Source organism: Lissotriton vulgaris, chromosome 8 (assembly GCF_964263255.1).
Source record: "Lissotriton vulgaris chromosome 8, aLisVul1.2, whole genome shotgun sequence".
Taxonomy (NCBI): domain Eukaryota; kingdom Metazoa; phylum Chordata; class Amphibia; order Caudata; family Salamandridae; genus Lissotriton; species Lissotriton vulgaris.
This window is the reverse complement of record NC_141696.1, coordinates 122,494,415-122,520,980: the sequence shown is the minus strand read 5'-3', so window position 1 is coordinate 122,520,980 and position 26,566 is coordinate 122,494,415. Positions and strand designations below refer to the sequence as shown.

At 42.8% G+C, this 26,566-nt stretch overlaps 1 protein-coding gene across 3 annotated transcripts in view; it reads right to left on the bottom strand.

The window, feature by feature from the left end:
• Positions 1–25,615, bottom strand: part of LOC147693577 (solute carrier organic anion transporter family member 2B1-like) — a 617,951-nt gene extending 592,336 nt beyond the window's left edge. For all 3 annotated transcript variants that reach the window (XM_086933807.1, XM_086933808.1, XM_086933809.1), the window contains exon 1: positions 25,024–25,615. The gene's annotated coding sequence lies outside the window, so the exon portion shown is untranslated. The remainder of the gene's footprint in view (positions 1–25,023) is intronic.
• Positions 25,616–26,566: the final 951 nt, after the last annotated feature.

Sequence of the window (26,566 nt, the reverse complement as noted above, 5' to 3'; positions counted from 1 at the left end):
CTGCACAAGGCAGCACACATGGAAAAAGCAAAAACGAGGAGAAATGAAGCATTTCTCCTTGTATCGCCACCTTAAGAACAGGTCCGACCTGTCCTTAAATTTTGCGCTGCCACCTATTATCGCCAAGCTTGATAATAGGTGGCAGCATCGAAATGAATGGGTGTTGCAGTGGAACGCCCACCACAATACTCACAAAGTGTTTATCGTGAAAGAGGCCCTATTACCAAGGCAGCGTTAAGTCAATTAACGTGGCTTTAAGCCACATTAATTGACTTAACGCTGCCTTGATGATAGGGCGATGCAGATATCACCGCGTTATCGGCAGAAAAGTGCCGATAACGCGGCGATAAGGGGCTTGTTAATATGCCCCCATCTTCTTTCTTGTGGGTAAGTAAAGATTTCGTCTCTCATACTTGTTCATCACTGACTTAAGCTTTTTGCATCATACCTGGTTGAGGCTGCCTTTAGAATTTTGCTATGTATTGATGACAGCTCTGTATTATTTTGTAGTGCAGTGTCTCTTCTTTGGGCTTACCAGTGGGTTTCTTGCAGGATTTTCGAATGCACTGCTGCCCAGGGACTGCAACTTCTTTGAGTCCCGGATATGGGCTACAGCGGTGCTTCGAATCTACACACGCCAACTTCTAACTGCTTCTCATCGAATTGGGTGCAGGTGGCACACAAAAGCAGTTTGCTGTAATATTGAAAACTTTCAGGGAGAGCTCTTTTGTTTGTCTGGGGCACAGACTTCATCCTCGTCGCCTGTTATAGCATCCTTCCAGCCCAGGATCATGCAAATAAATACCCCACACGCTGAGATCTGGACTGTACATCTTTCTTTCCCAGCATAAAATTACAAAGAGCTCCCTGATACCATCATAACAGTTAACACCTTGGCTGCTAAGGGGTTTTCCCCCTCCTGCGCTGATTTATTGAAAACCCCATTATACATGACGAGTTATCCTTGTCATCAGCACAGGTCAACCAGTGCATCATGACGAGTTACCCTTGTCATTAGCATTCAAGAGGTTAATAAACACACCTAAACACCTCCCAGCCAGTATGTAGATCCTCTGTTAAGTCGCCCAGAACTGCAAGGGTCCCAGTGCTTACAGTCTCACAACACTATATCGTTGCCAGCAGAAATGCAGTCAAATCAAAAATCTCAATCCGCAAAGCTCTGTGCCAGGTGAATGGTTAAAAATGTTGCAGATGCACCATGCAGGTTTCTTCATGATATTTACAGTTCGACTTTGTGAACTGTAAATTGTTTGTCTGCACTTTGTTTAAACCTTATTTCTGTCATTTACCTCTTCACATTTTCGCAGTCCTGCTAACAGGTTTTCTTTTACTCCTAAGGACGGGGTTAGATACAGCTCATGCGGTCTATTTTCCAGACACGTTTTTTACTGAAGCATATGTTAGGAGTATTTTATAAATGCCAGCTCAGAAATCTGGTGCTCCTCACCACAATGTGTGGCTCCTCACCATAGTTTGGTTCTCCTCTGCAAACGTTTTTTTAAATGCTGTTTTATATTTTTGGGAGCGTTATTTATTTTATCAAAAATATAGTTAAAAAACAAATGAATTCATTTTTATGATGCATTATAATATTATCAATAATATACTTTTTTGTAAAATATATTTTTTACTAGTGGGATATTGGGTTCATAGGGGGTTAGGGTGGGGCCTAAATTAAAAAAAGTCATTATTTAATTAAATATAATATAATTTTATACTTATATATATATATACACACACACACACACACACATATATATATATATATATATATATATATATATATATATATATATATATATATATATATATATATATATATATATATATATATATATATATATATTTTAGCAAGGTCATAATTTTTGCAGTGGGATCTTCGGTTTATAAGGGAAAAGTGTTGGAGTAACTTAAATCATATTTTACTATTTAATGTAATTTTTTAAGGAATTATAATTATTTATGTAATATTTTCAGAATATACAAAATTTTAGGAGTGGGATATTGTGTTTTGAGGGGTTAAGGGTGGGGAGTTATTTAGAAAACAATTTGCAGATGTTGCAATGTTTGTATTAATAAATACATTTAGTTGAATACTTTTGTACTGAAATGTTTTGCTTTTTAGGTTTATTAAAAGTATATTTGTTTTTTAAAGTTTAGGAATATTTAACAAATTGTGTAGAAGTTAGACATGTTTAGTAGTTGGATGTGTTTGTAGGAGATATTGTTGAGAAGTGTATCAATATTTAAATACATTTAGCAATTTTTCTTATAAGATGTTAAAAAATGTGGAGAAAAAAAACCATTGGGTTATATTTTTTATTTTTGGTTTTATACATTTGAGGAACATATGTTTTGTATTGTTTTGATATAGGTAATGATTTAAAAGCCCTGCTGTTGGGGGCCCAAAGCTTTGAGGAGGCCTGTGACTGGGACCGGGAGCTGGGGAGTGCTGGACCACATTCCCCAGCATCCCTTGCACCATCCAACGCAGCCGCCAATGTTCCCTTCGCACCAGGAGGCGCCTACAAAATCAAAGCCCAGGGGTCCCAGAGGCCTGTCTGCACCCGTCAGAGCCCAGAAGAGGCTGGGCTGGGCAATTTCCCTAAGGCTGGACTCCCAGACCACAGGAGCTAAGGTCAGATTTGCTCGTGTTTTATCATCTTATGGAGTCCGGATTTTATTGACTCCCACTCAGTATCATCTTTGTGTATTGGGGGCTTATGACAAAACTGCCCACCTCAGACTGGTTCCACTTTTTAAACTTTTTGAAGTAAAGGTCTGGCCAAGGGTAGGCAGGTGAAATATTTGTTATAAGTCCATCGCAACAGAGCATTAACAATCATGGGAAAGCGCACTAGTGAAGGCAAATTTCTACTTCAATCCCCCCACAGAGCAACACCCTGCCAGCAAACGTCCATTGACATGATGCTCCAAAGGGCAACATAAAGCATTTATCGCTGGGCACAGATTTTGTTGCACTTTTCCCCAACTAGAATGACCCACCTGTTTTACAAGCTCTGGCTTTAGACTCACCTAGCCATCACCCAAACCCACATACTAAAGCTTGCAAGCCACCAGGCCCCAAAGCGACCACGGAAACTCGTCTTGTTCCACCACGAACAAGTAAACGTAAGACAACAGTAAACACTGGATCTAGATGTAAGAAGCTCCCCACAGAACCCTTGGTGCCTGACGATCTGGGTGCAATGGAGACAGGGCCCACTTTGCTGGAATGCTTGGCACAGACACCCTGGTGCATACACTGGTCAAGGACATGCAGGCCGAAATGAGGGCCATTATAAAAGAAGAACTCAACTTCCTCCTGGGAAGGGTTGATAAGGTTGTGACTCTGGTTAAAACTTTGGTGGGTAAGACCGAGACTCTTAGAAGCGGGAATGAGCCTCCCAGACATCTAGTTTTGCTCCAAGACCCTCCTATTATCATGATAGAACATTCAATACCAAGTGCAATGCCTTCTAACCCTACACAAAACCATATTAGCCAGGAGGGAGAGAATAAATGGCTGAGCCATCTAGCTAGGCCAAGGATCAACAATTCACCTGACAGACAGGGACAAACCCAGGACCAAATGACAGAAAGAGATAGCAGGTCCCATATAGCAAGTTCCCAGTAATATGAACATCTCCCACAGCGACAATACCTAAAGCTGGAGTAAATTCCGCTCAGTGCTTGGGAAGTGTTGAAGCAAGCCCAGACCTGCTATCTATTAATCTACTACTGCCCTCAACTCCATATGTAATATGTTACAGGGCTGAACAAGGTCTCCAGGGAATGTCTTTTGGCACTTAAATAATTTTTTTTTTGGGTTGGCCAGGCATTGAAATTTCTCAAACAAGAACTCAGATGATAAACTCATGACTCGCAGGGTGGGATGGGTAGGCTGGAGGCTGAAAAATGCCACAGGGGACTGTGTTGTGATCAATTTTAGGTTGCCAAACTTAGTCCAAGTAGTCTTAGAGGGGAACCATATAATGGGGGGTATAGAGGCTTTTCCACTGGGTTATTTTTACCCCAATAGCATTACACCGGTACGTACAAGTGAGGATGGTCTTTAGAGGGGCTTTGGGAACAGACCAAGCGTCGTCCCATCACAGGTACACACCACCCTAGCCCACTTTTCTATAATCTGCCACTCTCAAATAGATTTGATTCACTGGAGTTGGTGGATTGACCAGTGTGTAGCGAGTTAGCAAATGGGAATTCCATCATAACAGGGAAAACTGGAGGGGCACACTTTGCCGGGGGCTCATGGTACTAGGGCAGGGGCCAGGAGAACAGAAGGGGGTAGAGAGTGGAGCAGATAGCAAAGGATGGTAGCTGCTAACACCCAAATTACATCTGATCACGCCCTGGAGACCCCATGTTCATCTATAGTACAACAGTGTATGTCTATAAACAACATAGATAACACTGCTAGCGTCCCTGCCATCAGTGCATGCCCACACCAAGCTAGGCTGAAGGAAATCAGCTCAGCACTTCAAAACCTAACAGCAAAGCAGGGCAATCACCTCCTAAACCCAGAAATTTGCAAGGGTCCACCCATTAAAATGCCTTTCTTGAAACATAGCAGGTCTCGTCCTCAAACTAGACAATCCAGAATGGGGTTTGTTCATTAATCATCATGATCCGGAATACAGGCAGCAGACAGCAAATGGTTAGAAGCCAATTTTCTAAAAGTGGCATTTTCAGAACTGTGACTAAAAATGAATTAATAGTTGGATTTCTGTAGTGCACAGCTTCTGCAAGGAGTGTCCCGGCACTGAACAGAAAGTAAGAGAACAGAGATGGCAGAACTAGAGAGTGAAAAGCCATGTCTTGAGTTTCTTTCTGAAAGTCCTCTCACCTTTAGCTTGGAACTACTCAGCAGGAAGTCTATTACAGGCTTGAGGGCCCAAAAGAGAGAAAAATCTGCCTCCTGTTGCCAGCCGTACTCTATGAACTTTAGCCAGGTGACCATAGGAAGAGTAAAGAGTTCTAAAGGGAGTGTAATAAGGAATTCAGGAAGACAGGTACTCAGGTCAGTATGGTGTTTGAGGACAAGAGCCTTGAACAGGATCCTTTTATTAACCGGAAGCGAGTGCAAGTTCTTCATATGCGATGAGACTGAAACTCATCTAAGTAGATTGAGAACCACACAGGCCTCCACATTTTGGTCTGTTTGTAGTTTCCTCAGCAAATGGTGAGGGGGCCCCCATAAAAGGCCATGGCGTAATCTAATTTGGACATGATTGAGGACAGGATTACTGACATCCTCACAGGCATGGAGAGGATCTGTAAAAAAGTTTTGAATTACACATAAGGCCAAATATTGCCGACTACCATGTTAATTTGGTATTGAAGTGTCAGCTGTTTGTCAATCTTGACTCCCAAGTTTTTTACAGCGTCAGCTTGTATGCTATGTGGAGGGGCCCCTTCCAGCCAATGAGCTTGCAGATTAAGAATACAATTGAAGCCAAATCTGAGAACCTCTGTCTTATCAGTGTTGCATTTGAGTTGGTTAATACTTATCCATTGTAACTCAGCTGATAGGCTGGGTTTAATGGCATCCTGAGCAATTGATGCCCTTTTTTTGGATGGAAACAGTAGTTGGGAGTCATTGGCATACAAGAATATCTTGTCCCTGAAGGACTGAACTACTAAAGGAGTCATATAGATGTTAGACATGATCGTGCTTAGGGCCGAGCCCAAGGCAATTGTACACTCACTTCTCTGTGCCAAGCTACCAGAGGGTGACCACATGTTAACTTTTAGTGTGTATCTTACTTTTCCCAACTTGGATTGTGGTTCCTGCTTCGACAGGGAACATACCTCTGCCAACCAGATACACAATTTAAAACACTTAGGGTACCCCCTGAACAGCACTTAAAGCAGGGTGCACTCTATCTAAAAAGTTTGACATGTATGTAGGGTGTCATTAACAACACAATGAAGCAGCATGGCACTGCAAGCTATTTTGCTGCACTAAGCTGCATCATTTTAAGCATACAGGAATGCATTATATTTAGAACAATATGACGCATCCTTGTGTTTTCCCCTGCGCTGGCGCACAATGACTGCCATGCACCAACACAGGCATTCTTGCACCATGATGCAAGGGTGCCTGCATTGCGGAAATGATTGTTTTTGTGCAGGAAGGGTCACCTGATGGTGTTTTTCTTTTTCTATTTTGTTGTAGAATGCAGCACACATAGAATGAGGAAACTACAAGGAGAAAAAGTATTTTGTCTTCATTGTGCCTTCTTACGCCTGGGGAGGTATATGATTCTGAGGTATTCCCAGGTTTACAAAATGTTACCAATCTAGGAATGTGGTAGAATCCATGGGTGTTGCATTTGAAAACCCACAGCAATGCAATACCAATGGCATGCCCCTTTCACGCAAAGTGCTGTGTAAATAGGGGCCATATTTACAAGGCAATGTAAAGCCACGCAGGTTGGCTTTGCGTGGCCTTGTAAATATGGGCCAGCACACTGCGCCCTCAGTGGGTCAAAAAAGGTGAGGCACTGGATGCATCGTCAGGCTTTTGAATAAGTCCCTTTAAGTTTTACATGTCCGGGTAGTGAAAAACTTTTAAACCGTTTTTTCTATCCTGCACGGCCTACCTATCTCATAGGACAACATTTGGTTTCCTTATTACACTTAACAAATTGCAACTTTCAATTACGAAGCAGGTAGGAATGCCGAGTTTGATGTATAACGAATTGTAATTTAAATCCCTCCTAATTGGTAAAGTCGGAAAATTGTGGGGATTCAAAAAAGTGTAACAATAATAGGTCAGTAAGTCTTTGGTCCTACACCCCCAGATAACATCAACTGCATTCTTTCTTCATTTGAAATGATCTCGATGGATGATTTGAGATTTGCTATTTACACCTCAGGTCAGGCTCCCATTCAGATCCTTGTCCCCGTTTTTTCTAGAACAGGAAGTGGATTTCATTAATCTGGCCCTGAACTCCCTACTGAACATCTCTCTGTCATCTGGGATTTCCATTCTAATTGGAATCAGGTAAAAAGTCTGCCCCTATTAAGAAAACCTAATGCAGATCTCAATATCCCAAGTAACTGAAGGCCTATCTTCTTCCTGTGAGCCTCAACTAAACTGGAAAAGCTTGTTACTTAGCAGATTTCCAAATACATTCAATCTAACTTGCTCCTTTATCTGGGCCAAAATTAAGTAGAGAGGCAGCTGTTCTGGAAGTCTTCAAAGTAATGAAATGTATGGCACATACAGCAGAAAAAGCAGTTTGTTCTAGTACTATCACACCTTTCTGCGGCATTTGACACAGTCCTGCACTCCAGGCTGCTTGTTCTCCCACATGATATAGGCATCAGGGGAATAGCGTTGAAATGGCTGAAGTCAGTCCTTGAAGACAGATACCAAGAGGTTTGGATGCCACCTTTCTCATCTCCTCAGAGCAGTGTCAGGTCATGGAAAGATGCAGATAGTTTCTGAGATAATGGGTGTCTGGAGCACAGGGCACATTTATATATAGTGTCTCCATGTAGAGGTTGAGGATGACACAGACAATATGGAACATTAGGAGACTTTGCAAATGATTGATATTTTTTGGCACCTGGAGATGCCAATATAAAAAATTGATGTTGATTGGGTTGGTGGGAGAACCAGTCATGGGCACTGCCATTGAATCCTACATTAGTTTTTAGAGAGTAGATTAAATGAGGTATGTTCAACAGCAGTGAATACAACAAAGAGGTCCATAAATATCAGGAGGGAAAGGAATCTTTATCTTCGGTCAGGAGAGTACGCCACCGATGTGTAAGTTAAATGTGTCCGTGATATCTGAATCTAAATTCCTATTGCGGAGCAGATGAGATTTTAGAGTTGTGTAAAATGCCTTATCGATGCTCTTGCTGATAAATGGTGGAGGCGTGATGACCCGGTAGTTGGTGAGGTCATCAGGGATTGTGTGTGTTTTTCAGGAGTAGGGAGATCTATCCTGTCTCGAGACCTTCTGGGGAGATTCCTCAAGTGACATAGGCCTTGATGATGGAGCTTCTCCAGAGAGAGCTTTAACAAAGCACATGAACATCATCTTCATAGTTGGAAAGTTATATCATGACTGTGTTGAACTATTTGTGTCACACCCCTTCAGAATTCACAAGGTAAAAATCATGCTGTAAATTCATTTAATTGCCTGTTTCGTTTCAAACTTATCCCACTAAAAGAATTGCAAAACTCCTTAGAGGCAGCTATTTATACCAGACTACATTTAAATATTATCAGGAGTCCCTCAAATTAATGGAAAATGAGAAGTGCTAAAAAGGAATAGGTTTGGTTTTTCAATACATCAACAGGAATAGAAAATTCCAGATGTCTATTTTCATCCTCCAACAATAACAACAAAGGTCTTTTTACAGCCATATTTGCAAAGTACAAACTGATATTCAGTATAGGAATATGTAAAACATTAATCCTTAATAAAAAAATATTTCAATATGAAAAGAGGACGAAAAAATACCTCATGTTGCTGTAACCCAATTTAATGGTATTGGACTGTACCAAATAGTAATGTCTTTAATACATTTTATGAATAGAATGAAACCATTCATTTGAATAAAATAAATTGTACAATAATGCAATGCAAGAAATAAAATGGAAAAGATGTAATGCATCATCCTGATAAACCCCGTGTGCTTCAGGAGTCTCCAGATATACTCAAACATTCTCACTGTCTCAACTAAACCCATTAGGCAACTGCATTAAGCCTTCATGTGCCCAACATAGCACCATAGCAGAAATGTTGGACAAGCAATGCTCTCCAAAAAAGAGAACCCTCTCCTCAAACAGCCATCTTTAATTGAACCAATAGTACATGTTAGACATCCTGCATCCTGTACATTCAACGCAGCACCAAAACAATATATTTGGCTGGAAAGCTATTCAACAGCAGCCCTTTAAATGGGCAGGTACATGCCAGTACTGACTACCTGCACTTCTTTAGTTTGAAAGGGAAGTACATGCACTTCTCAGCACTACTAGGAGGGTACTGGCACTTTTGAGATGCAAACAGGTACTAAGGATAGTGAGTACCTGCAATACAACATTTCCATATAAGCCTCATACAACAGTACAAATCAGTTGCTAAGCCTACCAGTGTTCACCCACACAATAAAATGGTGGAGACTGTCCAAGTCAGATAATTGGCAAAAGGATGATCATGAAATATAAAGAGTTTCTCTAAAAAGTGTTTGTTACCAATAGGATACATCCAGTCCACATGTGCCCTCAGGAACACATCACAGTATTATTAAGTAGTACATGATGCATCACAGGAAGCAACAAAGTCCCAGAACACAAAGGATAGCCATAGACCCACAGGGAACAAGAGCAATTTGAAATTCATGTGGCTCCCCACTTTCTCTCTGACCCAAAAACATAGATGTCAAACAATCTGTGGAAAGTAAACCAATTACTATGAATCAATCAGTAAACTCTACAAACAACAGACACAATGCCATACATTATAGATCAATGGAAAGGTAAGAGTACAATGAGGCAAAGGTGTGAATTATTTTCTAATTACATGCGCAATCTGATGTCAGAGAGTATCTATAAAATATTTTGGTAGTAATTTGTAATAAATAACACACATACATTCAACTGTCACCAACCTCCTCTGCAACCTCCCATGCAAGAAGAAGGAGCCAGGGCAATGATGCAAAATGGCATGCTTTGTGATGCCTCAGAAAGCTTCGGTTAGTGGAGCCACAGACTAAGGCTCAGGTCTATGCTTGAGAGTTGTTGCCCTGCCATATCACAAGTGCCACTGCCTAATGGAGGAATGAATTATATGGAATAATATACCCCCAGCTACTTCACTTATAAGCATATTGCAACTTATCTCAGAGATCTTCCCATTAGAAAGGCACACAACTTTGAGCCTGATGCCTCTACAAGGTCATGAAACTCCATGGCGGCTTGCCAGAAATTTCTTATAATATACATTTGGGTGTAAGTTATGCCACGTTAACTGTAGCATGATTTCATGATTTCTCTTCATTTTAATAAAACTAATCAAGACAGCCCTCACCAAAATGGAAGATCTTCATTTAGTGTGATTCCAGTGGTTATAGCGGTATTCATGTACTATTCATTTCATATTAAAATATAGTATTTATTTAGTATTCACGAAGACTAAGTAGTATGCCCACAAGCCGAAATATGCAAATGAGGAATACTAGTTCTACTCAACTACGCTTCAAATACATAATGAACACTTCATTTGAATGCTAAAAGAAGACTAGTAGTATTCTAGACGAATAGTATTTGAAGCTTAGTAGTATTCTGTTAGGGTTTATTTGCAGCTCGTGCTATTTCAAGAGCAAAATGAAGAGTAGTCGCATTGATTGTGACCACTATTTGAAGACTAGTGGTATTCTTTGTGAGCAGTATCTGAATACTAACTGAATACTAACCAAACACTAACTAAATACTAACTAAACACTAACTGAATACTAACTGAACACTAACTGAATACTAACTGAATACTAACTAAACACTAACTGAATACTAACTAAACACTAACTGAACACTAACTGAACACTAACTGAACACTAACTGAACACTAACTGAACACTGACTGAACACTAACTGAACACTAACTGAACACTAACTGAACACTAACTGAACACTGACTGAACACTGACTGAACACTAACTGAACACTAACTGAAGGGGGAGGGGTGGTGGTTCGGGAGGGGGTGGTGGTTAAGCATGGGCTGAAAATTCGTTCCGCTCGCGGATTTTCCGCAATTTCGCGATCCGTGAATCTCGCGAAATTGCGGTAAAATCCGCGAATCTGCGGGGGCGAATTTTCAGCCAAGCACTTACAGGGTTACAGCAGCAGGTGCAAAAGTTGAAGCTAATTTTTTGGAACCTTTTACAAAAGGGTTACAAAGAAATAACTTCAACTTGGGGGCCTGCTGCTGTAAGCCTGTAAGTGCTTCCTATGTTTAGAAACAACAAGGGACCCAATTAGATCAGAGGGGACCTTTGGGGTAACGTTATTCAGACAACAGTGGTCCCATCTCAAGGGAATACATGAAAAATAAATATAAACACAATCGTAACTATATTGAATTGCAGACTTGTCCAGCCGGACAGTGGTCTAATATTTTACTTCTGAGGAATAGAGAAAAATATTACACAACAGTACACAATGTGGGGCACAAGCCTGTACCAAACTTACAATTGTGCAACTGACACACACTAATGACAAAGGAACAAGAGGGCTTGTAGGCACAAATGTGAGGTTCGAAGTACTTGAGTTACACAATGTCATAGTACATCACAACATAGTTTACACCTTTACATCAATTTATAAAAATACAGTTTGTATAAGGTGTCTTTTAAGTCGACGGCGTTTCGATCTGTCAGCTAGATATACAGATCATCATCACAACATAATTCTTATGCCTAATAATTTGAAGCCTCTGATGCCGAGAACCGATATGATGCGGCTCGGCAAAAGTCATTAGTGCATAATGGCTCTTGGTGAGCACCCCGTCGGCGTGGTGGCCGGGTCCAGGGTGATTACAGCGTCCCGATCGTGGCGTCTGTATAGGTGTTTCCTGGCGCCTCGTTGCCTACTTGCAACTATTCTCTGACCCTGCTCTGACCCTTGAAGCAGGGTCAGAGAATAGTTACAAGTAGGCAATGAGGCGTCTGTCACGAAAATTAAACCTCAACAGGAAGCACTGACAGATATAAAAACAAGCATTTGCAATGCAATAGGTCTCGCATTAGGAAAGTTTGAGCTATTGGTCTTGTAAATGACAATTTTTTTTATTTATGTGTCGGTTTTGAAAATTGCTAAATTAATAGCTTTGTCATTTAAAATGCCAATAGTTATAACTTTCGCAAATGTGACACCTATAGCATTTGTAATGCAACATGTTTTGTATTTACGTGACTTAGATGTATTGATATTACAAATTACAATGGCTTTTAATTTTTTTAAATAATTAATACTTAAATAAAAGTGATTTTAATTTATAATGGCAATAGCTTAAACTTTTGTAAATAACTTTTGTGAAGATTATGTTCAGTGTATTTTATTGTGACGAAAATCCAAGAACAGAAGTGAAATATTAACATCTTTTTGTGACATTTGTAATAAAGCTTGAAACATTGAGAAAACATATTTGAACCAGTTGTTGTTGAATGGTTGCGCAGATTGATGCTGGGGTGGAGCTGAGTGGTGCTGTGGTGGTGCTGAGTGGTGCTGTGGTGATGCGGAGTGGTGCTGTGGTGATGCGGAGTGGTGCTGTGGTGATGCGGAGTGGTGCTGTGGTGATGCGGAGTGGTGCTGTGGTGATGCGGAGTGGTGCTGTGGTGATGCGGAGTGGTGCTGTGGTGATGCGGAGTGGTGCTGTGGTGGTGCTGAGTGATACTGGGATGGTGCTGAGTGGTGCTGTGGTAGTGCTGAGTGATACTGGGATGGTGCCGAGTGATGCTGGAGTGGTGCTGTGGTGGTGCTGAGTGGTGCTGAGTGACAATGTGGTGGTGCTGAGTGATGCTGTGGTGGTGCTGAGTGATGCTGTGGTGGTGTTGAGTGATAATGTGGTGGTGCTGAGTGATACTGGGGTAGCGCTGAGTGATTATGTGGTGATGCAGAGGGCAGAAAGGCACAAAAAGCAGTTAACAAAGGGAAGAAGGGCAGAAAAACAAGGGAAAAACGAGTCTAACAGAGGGCAGAAGGGCACAAAAAAACAGTCTAACAGAGGACAGAAGGGCAGAAAAACAAGGGAAAAACGAGTCTAACAGAGGGCAGAAGGGCACAAAAAACAAGTCTAACAGGGGGCAGAAAGGCACAAAAACGAGTCAAACAGAGGGCAGAAGGGCACAAAAACGAGTCTAACAGAGGGCAGAAAAACAAGGGAATAACAGAGGGCAGAAGGGCACAAAAAACGAGTCTAACAGGGGGCAGAAAGGCACAAAAAACGAGTCTAACAGAGGGCAGAAGGGCACAAAAAACGAGTGTAACAGAGGGCAGAAAAACAAGGGAATAACAGAGGGCACAAAAAACGAGTCTAACAGAGGGCAGAAGGGCACAACAAACGAGTGTAACAGAGGGCAGAAAAACAAGGGAAAAACAAGTGTAACAGAGGGCAGAAGGGCACAAAAAACGAGTGTAACAGAGGGAAGAAAAACAAGGGAAAAACGAGTCTAACAGAGGGCAGAATGAATCCCGCCCTGCGTGTTAGTCCACGAAGATGCCACCGTTTTGTGCAATACCACTACTCAACTGGAGTACGTGGCGGCGGTGGCGGTGATTCGCGCAGGGGGGGATTTTCAGAGGGGGTCGCGCGCAGAGGTCAGTGATCTCTTGGGAAAACCCACTCTTCGGACTAATGATCAATATACTTAGAAACTCTGAATACATTGGATAATGTCTTTTTTGGTAGATTTGTTTTTCTCAGTTATGTATTTCACTTTTTTGCCCCAGGCTTCTTATTCCGCAGTGCTTAATTTGTACCGTGATTGCTGGTGGTGGGTATTAGCACTTATTTTTGGAGACTGGGACACATTTTTCATCATTAGCCTTTGCTTCAGTGCAATTAGAGAAAAACAGAAGAAGAGGGGAAGACAGGAAGGAAAATAAAGATACAACAAGCATTTGCAATGCGATCGGTCTCGCCTTTGGGACCTTATATGTATTTAGCTATGCAGAACATTATCCTGGGTGCTGAAAGATTTACTATTCTTTAACATGGAGGGATTGTACCAGGAGACTCCTCCTCCGGCAAGTAGAGAGTAGCTCACTAAGGATCAAGAGGGTATGTGAAAAGAGGACTTTTAAGGAAATTGCACCTGTGAGTGCACTAACTCCAATGGTGAATGCCAAAGGAAACCTGCTTCATTGGAGAACAGAGCATGGCTAAAATAAAAGCATATGGTGTGCCAATATCTAGGATAGCTCTGGGGCATCTAATTGTTACTCTCGCTTTGTTTTTTTTTTACCAAGAACGTTCGTGTCATAAACTACAAAGAGTTATACCATCAAAGGAGCTCATCCACCAATACCAAACACTCAATCAATCAAGATTCCCCTCTGGGGCCTCACTGGGCCCCTTACGGGGTCACAGGTGCAGGGGGCACCCTAAAATGGTCAACCCTAAACTATTAATAGAATTTGTGCCGATCACAAGGAAAGATCCGAGCCTGTGCAATCAGTCTAAGACCTGTTCATACGTTTTGCCCATTCCAAATGTAATGCTCTGACTCCAATATTAGAAATGACATCTTCTCATAATCTGGATTAGTGCAATACAAAAAGCACAGAGCTCAATAAAATATTTCCTTGCTTGCAGCCCTAATGCCCATTGCTGGATTAGTTTAGTAATATAATATTTCAGTCATCTGATTCACAAAGGCTCCTACATAAGTTGCCTTCCTGTAAAGGTTAGCACTATTGCTAATTATTCATAGTTATTTTAATGTTTCATACACCAGTGGTCAGGGACGTTTTTGTTCTAATCCAGATGTTAGGAAGGAAATCTCCTTTGTAAACCTCAAGATAACTGGTTTAAATACTGACATGGTGAACTCAGATACACTGAGACTGAATTGTAACTGGGAAATAATATAAAAAACAGTTTTCTTTTGCTGCCCTTCATAAGGCCTAAAAGAATACACAGAAAATGTATATTTGATTGAAATGCCATAAGGTTACTGGTGTCTAAAGATGCCACCATGTATTGTAGCAAGACACCACTACCACACAAACTGAGACACGCAGTGAGAAAGGCAGGTAGATAAGTGTAAGTGCAAACACACACATGCATACACATACTCTGACACGTATTCCTTCTTTTTTTGTGTGCATGCACTGTTTTGTATTCTGAACTCACAAATTTTACAGTGCTTTACTGCACAATAATTGATAAAAAAACACACACAACACATGGACATTAGCAGATCACATTTTCCTTGCGCACACGGAACTAGTACCATATGAACATCATGATTTCAAGATCCAAATGCGACCTGCATCAGCAGAGCAAACGTTCCCCACACACACACAGACTGTATACGTGCACCCTCAAGAGGAGACATAACATCCATCATATATATCCAATGATCTAAACAAGCGACATATTAGACTACAGATGCTAGATCAAAATGTAAGATTCCGGCGAAAAGCAAGGACTCAGATATGCTAAAGAATAAACTATTGTTAACTGTCCCCCCACTGAAACTGCAGCGCTGCCTGTTCTATGACGAGATTCATACAACGAGCGAGCACTCCGCATCATACGTGCATACGGTGAGACCCGGCCCACTTAAAGCCCTGCCCAAGGGCACATTGGGTTACTTACTCTGTGAGTTAAGGCTGCAGCTGCTGACATCTGCGGTGACCTGTGGGTCACAAGTTTGAAAATAGGTAAAGCAAATCATTCTGTTGGGGTTGAAAAACTGAGTATCAATAGGTTTAGTAATAGTGTAATTTGTTGTAAGCAGTGCTTAGAATCGGGCGACATACAGCGCTCGCTCAACTACCCTTATGCACACTAAAAACAAAACAAAGGTACAGACTTCTAGTCCCATCTCTCTGGAGTGCTCCTCGTCACAGGACTGCACAGCATTGCGAAGCCACAGCTTCAACAAGAAATCGATCCACAAAGTATGTTCAGAATAAGCAGGCATGGAGCTCGAAAATTAAATATAGGCTCGTGGAAGTATGTTTATTTTTACGATAGTGTACTTCTATATTTTTAGTCAATATTGTTGTGATTTGACATTTTTGCCTTCAATATTTTGACATCCAGTCCGCGTTGGTCATTTTTCCTAAGGATTTGTTCATCATTTTGTGCCCCACAGGTCTGTATCTAACGTGTCTTTATCACCAGGTGGAATGCAAACAAGAGAGGAAATCGACAGGGAAAATTTGTGAAACAAACGCCCACTAAGAGAAAGTGTGTTGTGGTGAGGAGACCCTCTTTCAGAAGATGCCAATCATGCCCTCCAGATCGTTGATCAGACCTGTACCCAGGACAGCCTGATACTCCAAGGGCAGAGCTTTAATACAGCATAAAAATGCACATTTCATAGCGCGCGCCTTCAGACCGCTTGCCTCGTTCTTTCGCACTAGATATGTTGGAGCTTATAAAAAATAAAGCATATATTTTCAAGCAACAGAAGAAAACTCTGCTCAGTATTTAATTATAGCCGGGATGCTTTTTTTAGCCCCGTTAGGCCTGTCACCCGCAAAAGGCACTGCAGGAATGTAACCACAACACTAGTGCCTGCAAGAGAGATGTATCCTCATGTTGAGCCTGTGTTGCAGGCAGAGCGCACTGGAGTCTGTTCTATCCTCTGGAAAAGTGCTGAAAATAACTGGGTTAATTTATTCAATTACATAAATGAAGGTAAAATTAAGAGTCGTGACACTCAAGCTTAAAATATGGATGAACGTTCCTATTCAATCAGGGACGTAAAAATCAAAGTTAAAAACTAATTTAATATATGAATTAAATTCGTTGTGGGAAATAAGTAGTGTGAGAATCTCGGTGTAGAGTAAATCAAATATTTCTGAGAGCAGGAAGCAAAAACATAAGCATACATTAAATTCAACATGTAAAAAAGCTGTTTGTAGTAATGTGCTGGACGATTTTGCCCTGAACAAACCCAAGGCATTGCTGTGGCCCTGTATATAATTATTTTGACCGTGTAATGAAAGCACTAGCTCAAAAGCTGCACGTATTTCTCCTCTTGATCGACCCTGCTATGCTTTGGGAAAAACATGGTCAACATTTCATATCATATTCAAGGCCCAGTGACACACTTTGTCATCTTTCTCCTACTTCCTGTTCCTCGCGTATCTTTCTCCATCTCTCCTTTAACCATGCCAGCTTCTATCGACATCTCTCATCGGTGGCCTCAATTTCGCCCTTATCATTTCTCTTCCCTCTGTGAGGGAGTACATATGGTTGTCCTGGGAGCTAGGGCACTCTATAGTAATAGTCTTCACACAAAGTTCCAATAATAAATCTTCTTTATTTGAAATAGTATTCAGCCAGTACAAAGAAGGGTCCTGCGCTGCCTTAGACTCCAGCATAAACTAATCAGGCAGCATACTACATTCTACCTAGCTCTATTCTAAAAGCACAGTAAACTTCTAATTCTAATAACGCATTCTAAATGCAAAAACTATGTTACAACACACTCCCGTTTAAGTCAGTGATGACCCGGGCGGTGCAGGAATTCTGGGATTGTGACGCTAAATATGCACTCGACCTATTTCGATAATTAATACGGATAGTGGGGCAGCAAATGAGGGGGATGTTCAGCAGCTGGTGCGCCCTGTTACACCAGACCTTTAAATGTGTTGACATTCGACTGGTGGTAGAGATCGTTTTGAAATTAACAGAAGTGAGACATTGTACGAGGCATGAGAGGGCGGCACACTGCAAATTACGAAGTGATGAAAGATTCCGTTAATAAGTTCTGTCACTCACATTGTACCATTCCACATTGTGAAAAATGTACGCCACTTACAAGCAAAAATAATCGGTCGCTGATCCCTCGCCACCAGGTGTCTTTTCAGCAGTATTCTGTCATAAACCCGGATTCAAAGTCCGCGCCTGTCTGTACAGCAGCCTACGCACAACGGTTACTGCTATGGAAACAGAAGAAAGACAAAAGAACCCCATTGTCCAAATCCCAAGATCACGAACTGAAAGTGGCGGCCATCTTTAAAGAGTGTTTTAATTATAGAGGGATATAGCGTGAGAAAAGAAACTGCTCACCAAAACGTTTTATCGTATCATTGATCTCATTTTCAGCACTGTGAATTAAAAAAAAGAATACTCGCGCTCTCTCAGTAGATATTGTTTTATGTTTTAATATTTAAATACGCATAGTCAAAAAGGATCTATTGCTAGACTTAGTGATTGAAATGCAAATCGAAACTTTAAGACTGACGCATTACTTTGTTACTCCATAACTTAATGGATTCAGATATAGCAGGGTTAGTAGACTAGAGCTCCGTTCATACTTGCACGATGCAGTTCATTGTCCATGAAACCAGACAATATTCTGAATCCGAATTCGTACAGAGTAGGAAGGCAGCTGGTTAAAATGTCTAGCTATTCAAGAATAAAACAGGCATAGGCAATAGTTCTGGATTAAAGGAATGTTGTGTAGTATTGTGAAGCATTACAAGTAACTAGTATAGGAATTAATATGTTTTTGTGCGGAAGTAAGTAACTGTAGAATATTACTAGCAGGCCGCCTCAGCGTTGCCTTGGGCAGAAGGGGGCAGCATTTCAGGCTTGCGTGCACTCCCGCCCCGGCCCCCGCCTGCCATGACATTGTCTGTGTCCCGGACAATGTCGTGGCGGGCGGGGGCCGGGGCGCGAGTGCACGCAAGCCTGAAATGCTGCCTCCAGACCCTGAGCCTTACCGCAGTTGTTCCGGGCCAACCTCCCGCACCGGCTCTCTCCCGTCCAGTGTCCCAGAGCCTTACCTGAGCCGCCGCTCCTCCCGAGCTCCTCACTTCACCGCCTCTCCTCCTCGTCATCACGTACGTTGCGGCCAGCGCTACTTCGTGGCCGTCAGCGTCGCGGCCGGCGCTACTTTCAGGGCACTACTTTTTTTTTAAAGTTATATTTTTAAATTTACGTTTTTGTTTTTATTTTCTATAGCCTATGTCCATCTGCACACCCTGAGGGTTACAACAATGTATTGGGTATGTGGATTGGCGCTGTGGTTCCCGAGTTTACCTTGCCAAAAGGTTTGTGTTCTCTCTTTATAATAGTAGTATAGATAGATAGATGGATGGATGTAGGTTAAAAGGTCAGGTGACAGTGCACTGTCACGCCAGACCTAAACATCCATGTAAGATAATGACTGCCATCCTCCCATCTGTGCTACTGCCATAGAAAGACAAACACCAAGAAGTATGTAGTTATAAAATACACTTTTACTGCATTGCAATATATTATGTGTACCCCTGAAAGTTCAAGTAAGCCAGCAGGATAAACACAAAATGATCACAGCTGGTGAAAGCAAGCACTTTTTTAGTGGAACAATACAACTTCTGCCCAATCCAAACATGTACTCCTTTTCCCCAAGTTGTGGGCGGAGCCAAAGCACCTCTCTAGTGTTGCTCACATAATGGTTGGGGCCAGCTGCTGTCAAGCAAGACCATAAAAACAAGCCTTGGCATAGCCAATAGGTCTCACCTTTGGGACCTTATAAGTATTTAGTTATGCAGCATAATATCCTTGGTGCAATAACATCAACTGTTGCATGGCTAAACACTTATACGGTCCCAAAGGTGAGACCTATTGGCTATGTCAATGCTTGTTCACTCGGCGGCGGTGATATGTTTTTCAGGGTAATGAGGCTCCCACTTCATAAGAAGTACATAGCTGCTAAGGTTTCAGATTGGTATGTGTGACATTTTCCTAATTTTAGTGCAATTATGAGTGACATTTTAACAGCTATGAGTGACATTTTCTCGTGAGCACAATCAAGCGATGAAAATGAGAGAAACATATAAATATCAGAAATTAAACCCATTTATGCAACGAGAAACTCTAAGAAGATCTTAAAACTGGTGCAAAGCATCAGAAATGGATGGGCATTGTTTAAATGCTACCCTTTAACACCTTGATTCCAAAATGTATTCACTGTGTCTAATTCGCCCCAGCGCCCTTGTCCTCTGTCACTTCATTCGGCTTTTTAAGGGCAGACCAGACAACCTGAAATAGTCACTTGGTAGTGGTTCCCACTTTCTAGCAATTAGATGGGAGTGACAGGGCTACTCTAGCCATCTAGAGTATGTAAATGCTGGGAGAAGGGCCATTGTGCCACTGTGTTCTTGGCATCTGAAGGTAGTGCTAGTGAGTCACTGAACTGGCACCTGCAGGAAGTGCTTATTCCTTCTCATTCATACTCAGCAGCATTAGATGTGCACTAAGATGCTGTTATCTCACAATCACGACGAGCCATTTGGCAACTGTGTTAGTAGTCATCTAGAAAGACACTAATGCATAACACACATGCGACATAGATGCAAAGTAAAACTGATCTGAGACAGAGTGTTCTTTAGTGAAAGGTGTGTGCATGTCACAGAGCAGGAGTGATCTTTGACACATACAGTATTGTGTCTAGGGGACTGTCATTGTAGAGGTATGTCATCTGCCTAACTTGGATGGAGTCTTCTCGAAACCCAGCAACGTGACTAGACACAGAGGAAACACTTCATGGCAATAGCCTAACAAGAACAAGAGTTTAGAACCTCTGAAAGTAACATGGAGTCTGCAGTGCACCTAGCCTTTCCATGATAACAAAATGCGAAGGGGTTGCATGCAGAAAGAAATGTTCCCCCTCAAACTGAACACTCACTAGGCACCCTGCTTTGGTTTCAAAATGACTAGTTTAGCAGCGTAAACCCTAATAAAAAGATCATTACCCCGATCTGTGCGGGCCACCCGGGTTGGCATGCCGCTACCTGCCCAGCCCCCACAGCCTGTCTGTGTCACAGAACCAGGCTGTTATTTAGTAACACTCCGGCTTGGAGGCACGCTGAAAGTAGAGTAAATGTTGGACCTTGGAGTGTGACTGCCAAACACCGAACAAGTATAGTGAGCGACAGACTCCCTGCAGTGTATGGCAATCCAGAATATAACACGATCATGATGGCTCTGTGCCCTCATTCTAAAACACATTAGAATCAGCAGCTTAAGAATGCTACATCACTCTAGGCTAGCCACTTACTTTATTTTTGCTGTTCGGAACAGTACGGGCCTACCTGGAGCTTGCCGCCGCACCGTCTGCTCAGACTACCGGCCTGCGGCAACCCTAGCTGAGCATGATTGAGGCTGAGCTAATTAGGCTGCACAGTGATGTCTGCTCCGTGGACTGGTGAGTAAGGAACCACATTTCAGCACCCGCCTGATGCAGTCCCTGGTACACTCAGCCGCCGGGACGGTGAGGTCAGAATGCAAAGCCGGGAGATCAGCTAATGTGGATCTTTAATTATTGCCAGCAAAGCACTCTTACATTACTCTTATTTCACGTCCCTCTCTAACTTCGGGGCTAGGCAGGCACACACACTTACTTGAAGAGAGCAGCTGCATTTCACACAGTGATGCTGGCTGCCTATCTTGCCTCTCCCTGTGTTGTGACCGGCCGCCTGAATCAGGTTCGCTCGGGCCGGCCGGCTGAGCTGCACAGTTCCTGGTGCTCTGGGGCCGCAAACGAACCACTCCAGCCGCCGCAGGCGTTCTATGGGACTCTGCCACCACCCGGGCTTTAGTGAGAGAGCTGAGTCAGGCGCGCGTGATGCAGCGGGCACGGGATTAATTTACCCCGCCTGCTGTGACCTCATCAAGACCAGCCTGGAGACATTTCTGGGATCAGTTGCTGCCCGAGAACTCATGACAGTGAATGTATGCTGCGCTCCCGGGTGGCGATTCACATACACTTGCTACATTGTAGCAAGCGCAGCAACTCAAAACCCAGCCCCCAAGAAGTCTCCCCTGAAGTCTCCCAGCACGAGCTGCCTGCCTGTACCACTGACGCAAGTGTTTTATAAGATCAGCGCTTGATAGGCACAGACCCTAATATGCGTGACTTCGCATTTCAGTGCAGTGTTGCGGACCACCTCACTGAAGTGCTGTAGAGTCACGCCTGATGCGTGATACTTGGCAGGGCTGGATGTATACCGCGGGGTGGGCACCATAATGCAGGGTGGGCACCTGCAATTAAGACAGCAATACGCGGGGTGGGCACCCGCCGTGTCCTTCATCACGGGCATGCTGCCAAGGTTTCAGATTGCTGTGAGTGACTTTTTCATAATTTCAGTGTAAGTGACATTTCAACAACTATGAGTAATACTTTCTCGCAAGCAAAATCAAGCATTGAAGACAAGGGTAACATATAAATAGCATAAATTGCATCCATTTGAGCAACAAGAAACTCGAAGAAGAACTTAAAATCGCTGTAGGCACCAGAAATGGAAGGGCACTGCCACAGACTGCTGGCACTGCAGCTGGTCTGAATATGATCTAATTAATCTGATCATTCATGACAGTTCATCAGACCATCCTTTGTATTTTAGATTTACTGCCATAGTGTGAGACATTTCATAAAAATTAATATAAAGTAGGGTTACCCTCCCCGACCCTCAGTCCGGTCCCAACACTTGAACACTACCCTGCACAACCCCAGCACTACCCTGAACCCTAAAACACTACCCCAGCACGACCCCCGATCCCCAGTTCGGTCCATACACTCAAACACTACCCTGCACGACCCCCCAGCACTACCCTAAACCCTAAAACACTACCCTCCACGACACAAACACCACAACACTACCCTAAATCCTTTAACACTACCCTCAGCACAACCCCCCGACCCTCAGTCCGGTCCCTACACTCAAGCACTACCCTACACGACCCCCCAGCACTACCCTAAACCCTAAAACACTACCCTACACTACACAAACACCACAACACTACCCTAAACCACTACCCCCGCACGAACCTCCCCCAACCCCAGTCTGGTCCCCACACTTAAACACTACCATGCATGATCCCCCAGCACTACCCTGAACCCTGAAACACTACCCTGCACTACACAACACTACCCTAAACCCTAAAACACTACCTCCAGCACGACCCTGACCCCCAGTCCGGTCCCTACACTCAAACACTACCCTGCACGACCCCCCAGCACTACCCTAAACCCTAAAACACTACCCTACACTACACAAACACCACAACACTACCCTAAACCACTACCCCCAGCACGACCCTTCCCTGACCCCCAGTCCGGTCCCCACACTTAAACACTACCATGCATGACCCCCAGCACTACCCTGAACCCTAAAATACTACCCTGCACTACACAACACTACCCTAAACCCTAAAACACTACCCCCATCATGACCCCTGACCCCCAGTCCTGTCCCTACACTCAAACACTACCCTGCATGACCCCCCAGCACTACCCTAAACCCTAAAACACTACCCTACACTATACAAACACCACAACACTACCCTAAACCACTACTACCCCCAGCACAACCCTCCCCCGACCCCCAGTCCGGTCCCCACACTTAAACACTACCATGCACGGCCCCCAGTGCTACCCTGAACCCTAAAACACTACCCTGCACTACACAAACACCACAACACTACCCTAAACCCTAAAACACTACCCCCAGCATAACCCCCGTCCAGTCCCTACACTCAAACACTACCCTGCACGACCCCCCAGCACTACCCTAAACCCTAAAACACTACCCTACACGACACAAACACCACAACACTACTCTAAACCCTAAAACACTACCCCCAGCACGATCCTCCCCAAACCTCCAGTCCGGTCCCTATACTCAAACATTACCCTGTACGACCCCCGAGCACTATACACTAAAACCTGAAACACTACCCTAAACACCGCAACACTACCCTAAAAAACTACCCCAGCACGACCCTCCCCTAACCCCCCAGTCCAGTCCCTACACTCAATCACTACCGTGCACGATCCCCCAGCACTACCCTAAACCCTAAAACACTACCCTACACTTCACAAACACCACACTAGTATAATAAATAACGCATAAAAATAGTATAATAAATAAGGCACTGATCTACCATTCAGCATGCAGCTTGAATAGAATGTTAATAGTAGTCTGTTTAAAGTCCAGTAGTATTCAAATTGTTTGTATTCACTAAATGTTCTGCATTGTAAATGAAGACTATGCGACTACAAATAAGTATGTGCTTAGTATTCTGTTAGTATTCAAGAAGTACCACTCACATATCAGTAGTCTTCATGCACTAGCCTTCCAAAAAAGAATACTACTGAATACTAAAATTGGCATAAATTAGTCTTCGAATGCTATAAAAAGACAGGTTAACCACTAAATGTAGTATTCCACTTCGGTAAGGGAGTGTCCGAAATGTTTAGTATGAGCAACCTTCATTATTGTAAAAGAACCCTTGGTTGTTTTATTTAGAATAAGCATTGTTCATAATTGTGTAAGAGCCTTTGCTTCTTGCACAACAACGTGCATTATATTGGCAGTTTTGGACACTGGATTGATTTTTATCAAAATTAAGGGAAATCATAATATGATTATGAATAAATAAAAACAAACTGAGGAATACTGTAATATCTTGTTTTGCATACACATTGTGAACAGAACAGAAAACTAACAGCTTCAGCCAGAATCCATTTGCATTTGTTAATTTTATTGTTCTTGTGCTCCTGCAGTTGGATATCTGTGTCAAATTGCTCATATGTACTCAAATGGGCGTTATCTTGAAGTTTCTGTCAATTTGTGTCAAAAGAGTAATGCTAACCACCAAAATGACTCCGATTACTCTGGCTTAAGTAACATTTATCCCAGGCCTAATAATGTGCATAGTTGTTGCACCGATCCAAGATGGCTGACATACTGCTTCTAAATATGGAGGTGATCTTGGAATGGTAATAAAATGATAATCCATAAAGAATACTATTCCAAGATAACCACCAGATTTAGAAGTAGTGGCTGTATGGGGTGCTGTGCACTGCAAATGAAATGAGTGATGTGAGAAATTGGGTAGTTGGTTGAGGGTAGTGTGAGCTCTTCTCAAGCCGCAGCTACAATTCTCACCAGGGGGAACCACAAAAGTTACTAAATTAACCTGTGCTCAACCCTCTAATAGCCTGGCACAAAAGCAGTTAGGCTTAACTCAGAGGTAATGTGTAACGTATTTATGCAGCATGCAAGCAGTCAAAACACAAGAAAAATCCCACACCAATTTAGAAAAATAAAGTAAAATGTAATAAATAAAATTACACCCAAAAAAGTGAAATCTAGTGACTTAAAGATCAAAGCGCCAGTGCAGGCACCCAGTCATGTGAGACTGGTCAAAGGTCAAAAGGTATGGCTGACTGCGATGGAATGTGATGTGGATGCACAAGATTGGATTGGGTCCGTTGTTTGCTTACCTTCGGACTTTTGAAGAAGTTTTGAAGAAAAATGTCTAAGAAGGTACAGTTCAGCAGGGTAGGCCAACCAGCAGTTTCCAAGGAGGTTGTGTTGTCTTCGGGGAGCCGCTTGGAGAGGAACTTCTAGACTGGATTTTCTGCAGTGGCGAAGAACACAGGGGAGCCACTGTGAAGTCAGGTTGACCAGTAATGCACCTTAGGATGATCGGTGGGCAGGTCGGTCCGGGTCACCTGTTGGTTTTCAGAGCAGTTTTTTGCTGAAATGTTTTTATGACTCAGGTTTTGAATTTTTGAATTTGGGTTATCTGTAAACTTTTAGCACCACTTCTGAGAGTCCAGGACTGAATGGGTACCACCTGGAGGGTCAGGGCTCACCCAGGGTGTGTCCATGTGTGGGTTCAAGATGGTTGGAGCCTTTTCTGCCCCTGGAGCTCTGTAAGGTAGGGGAGCCAAATAGACCTTGGAGTGACTCTGGTAGTCCTAGGTTCAATCAGCAAAGCTGGTATCAAGCAGCAGGGCAGTCTTCTTAAGGCACAGGAAAGGCTTTCAGGCAGCAGAGCAGTCCTCTTGGAGAAGTAAGGCAGTCCTCTGAGAGTCCTCCTTAGGTCCATAAGTGAACTGAAGAGTTGGTCTGAGGGTCCTATTTTATACCCGCTGCCAGCTTTGAAGTGGAAGAAACTTGTTGAAGTTCTCCTCCCACAGTTGGTTCTGAAATTTCCTTCCTCAACACTCTGGCTACAGTATGGGGTCACATGAGGCTAGTGTGAAGATGTTTGCGTGTGCTGAGGCAACCCCCTTTGAAATATAACTGGGGCTGTGAACAGCTCCGTCACTCCAATTCTGGGGCTGATGGCCCATCCTGCCAACAACAAGAAAGCACCCATTAGCGTGACTGACTGGGAGGAATGCACAAAGGCCAACTGCCAGCTACACGCAGTCGTATGATCCACGATGCAGGCTGCAAGCCCCAAACATTAAGACAAGAAAATGCAACTTTTTTAAAGTGAAATTTTCAGAATTATGACTTAAACTATTTATTTACCAATTAAGTGACCAAACTTGGCATTCCTCCTTGTTCTCAATCAAAGGGTAACTCTAACTGAATGTACTCAATTAACCCAATGTTATCTTATGGGAGAGGTAGGCCCTGCAGTAGAAAAAAATGAATGCAGGGATTTTTCACAACCAGGTTACGTAAAACTTAAAAGTACATGTCCAGCTTTTTAAATATACAGCACCTTACCCTAAGGGCTGTTTACGCACTACCTTAGGTGTGATATATGTCTTAGAAAGAATGGTTTAGGTTTGGCAGAGGTGTTATTTTGCCAAGTAGAATTTGCAGTTTTAAACTGACCAAAAGCTGTACTGGCAGGGCTAAGGCAGGTTTCAGGGGGCCACCTACAAGCCCTGGGTACATGCTGTACCCCATTAAAAGTGACTTACAGAAATATTTAATGTTCCAATTAGGTGTAAACTGATTTTACTGTGTTTAGAGAGTAAGCACAAGCACTTTAACACTGGTTAGCAGTGGTAAAGTGTATAG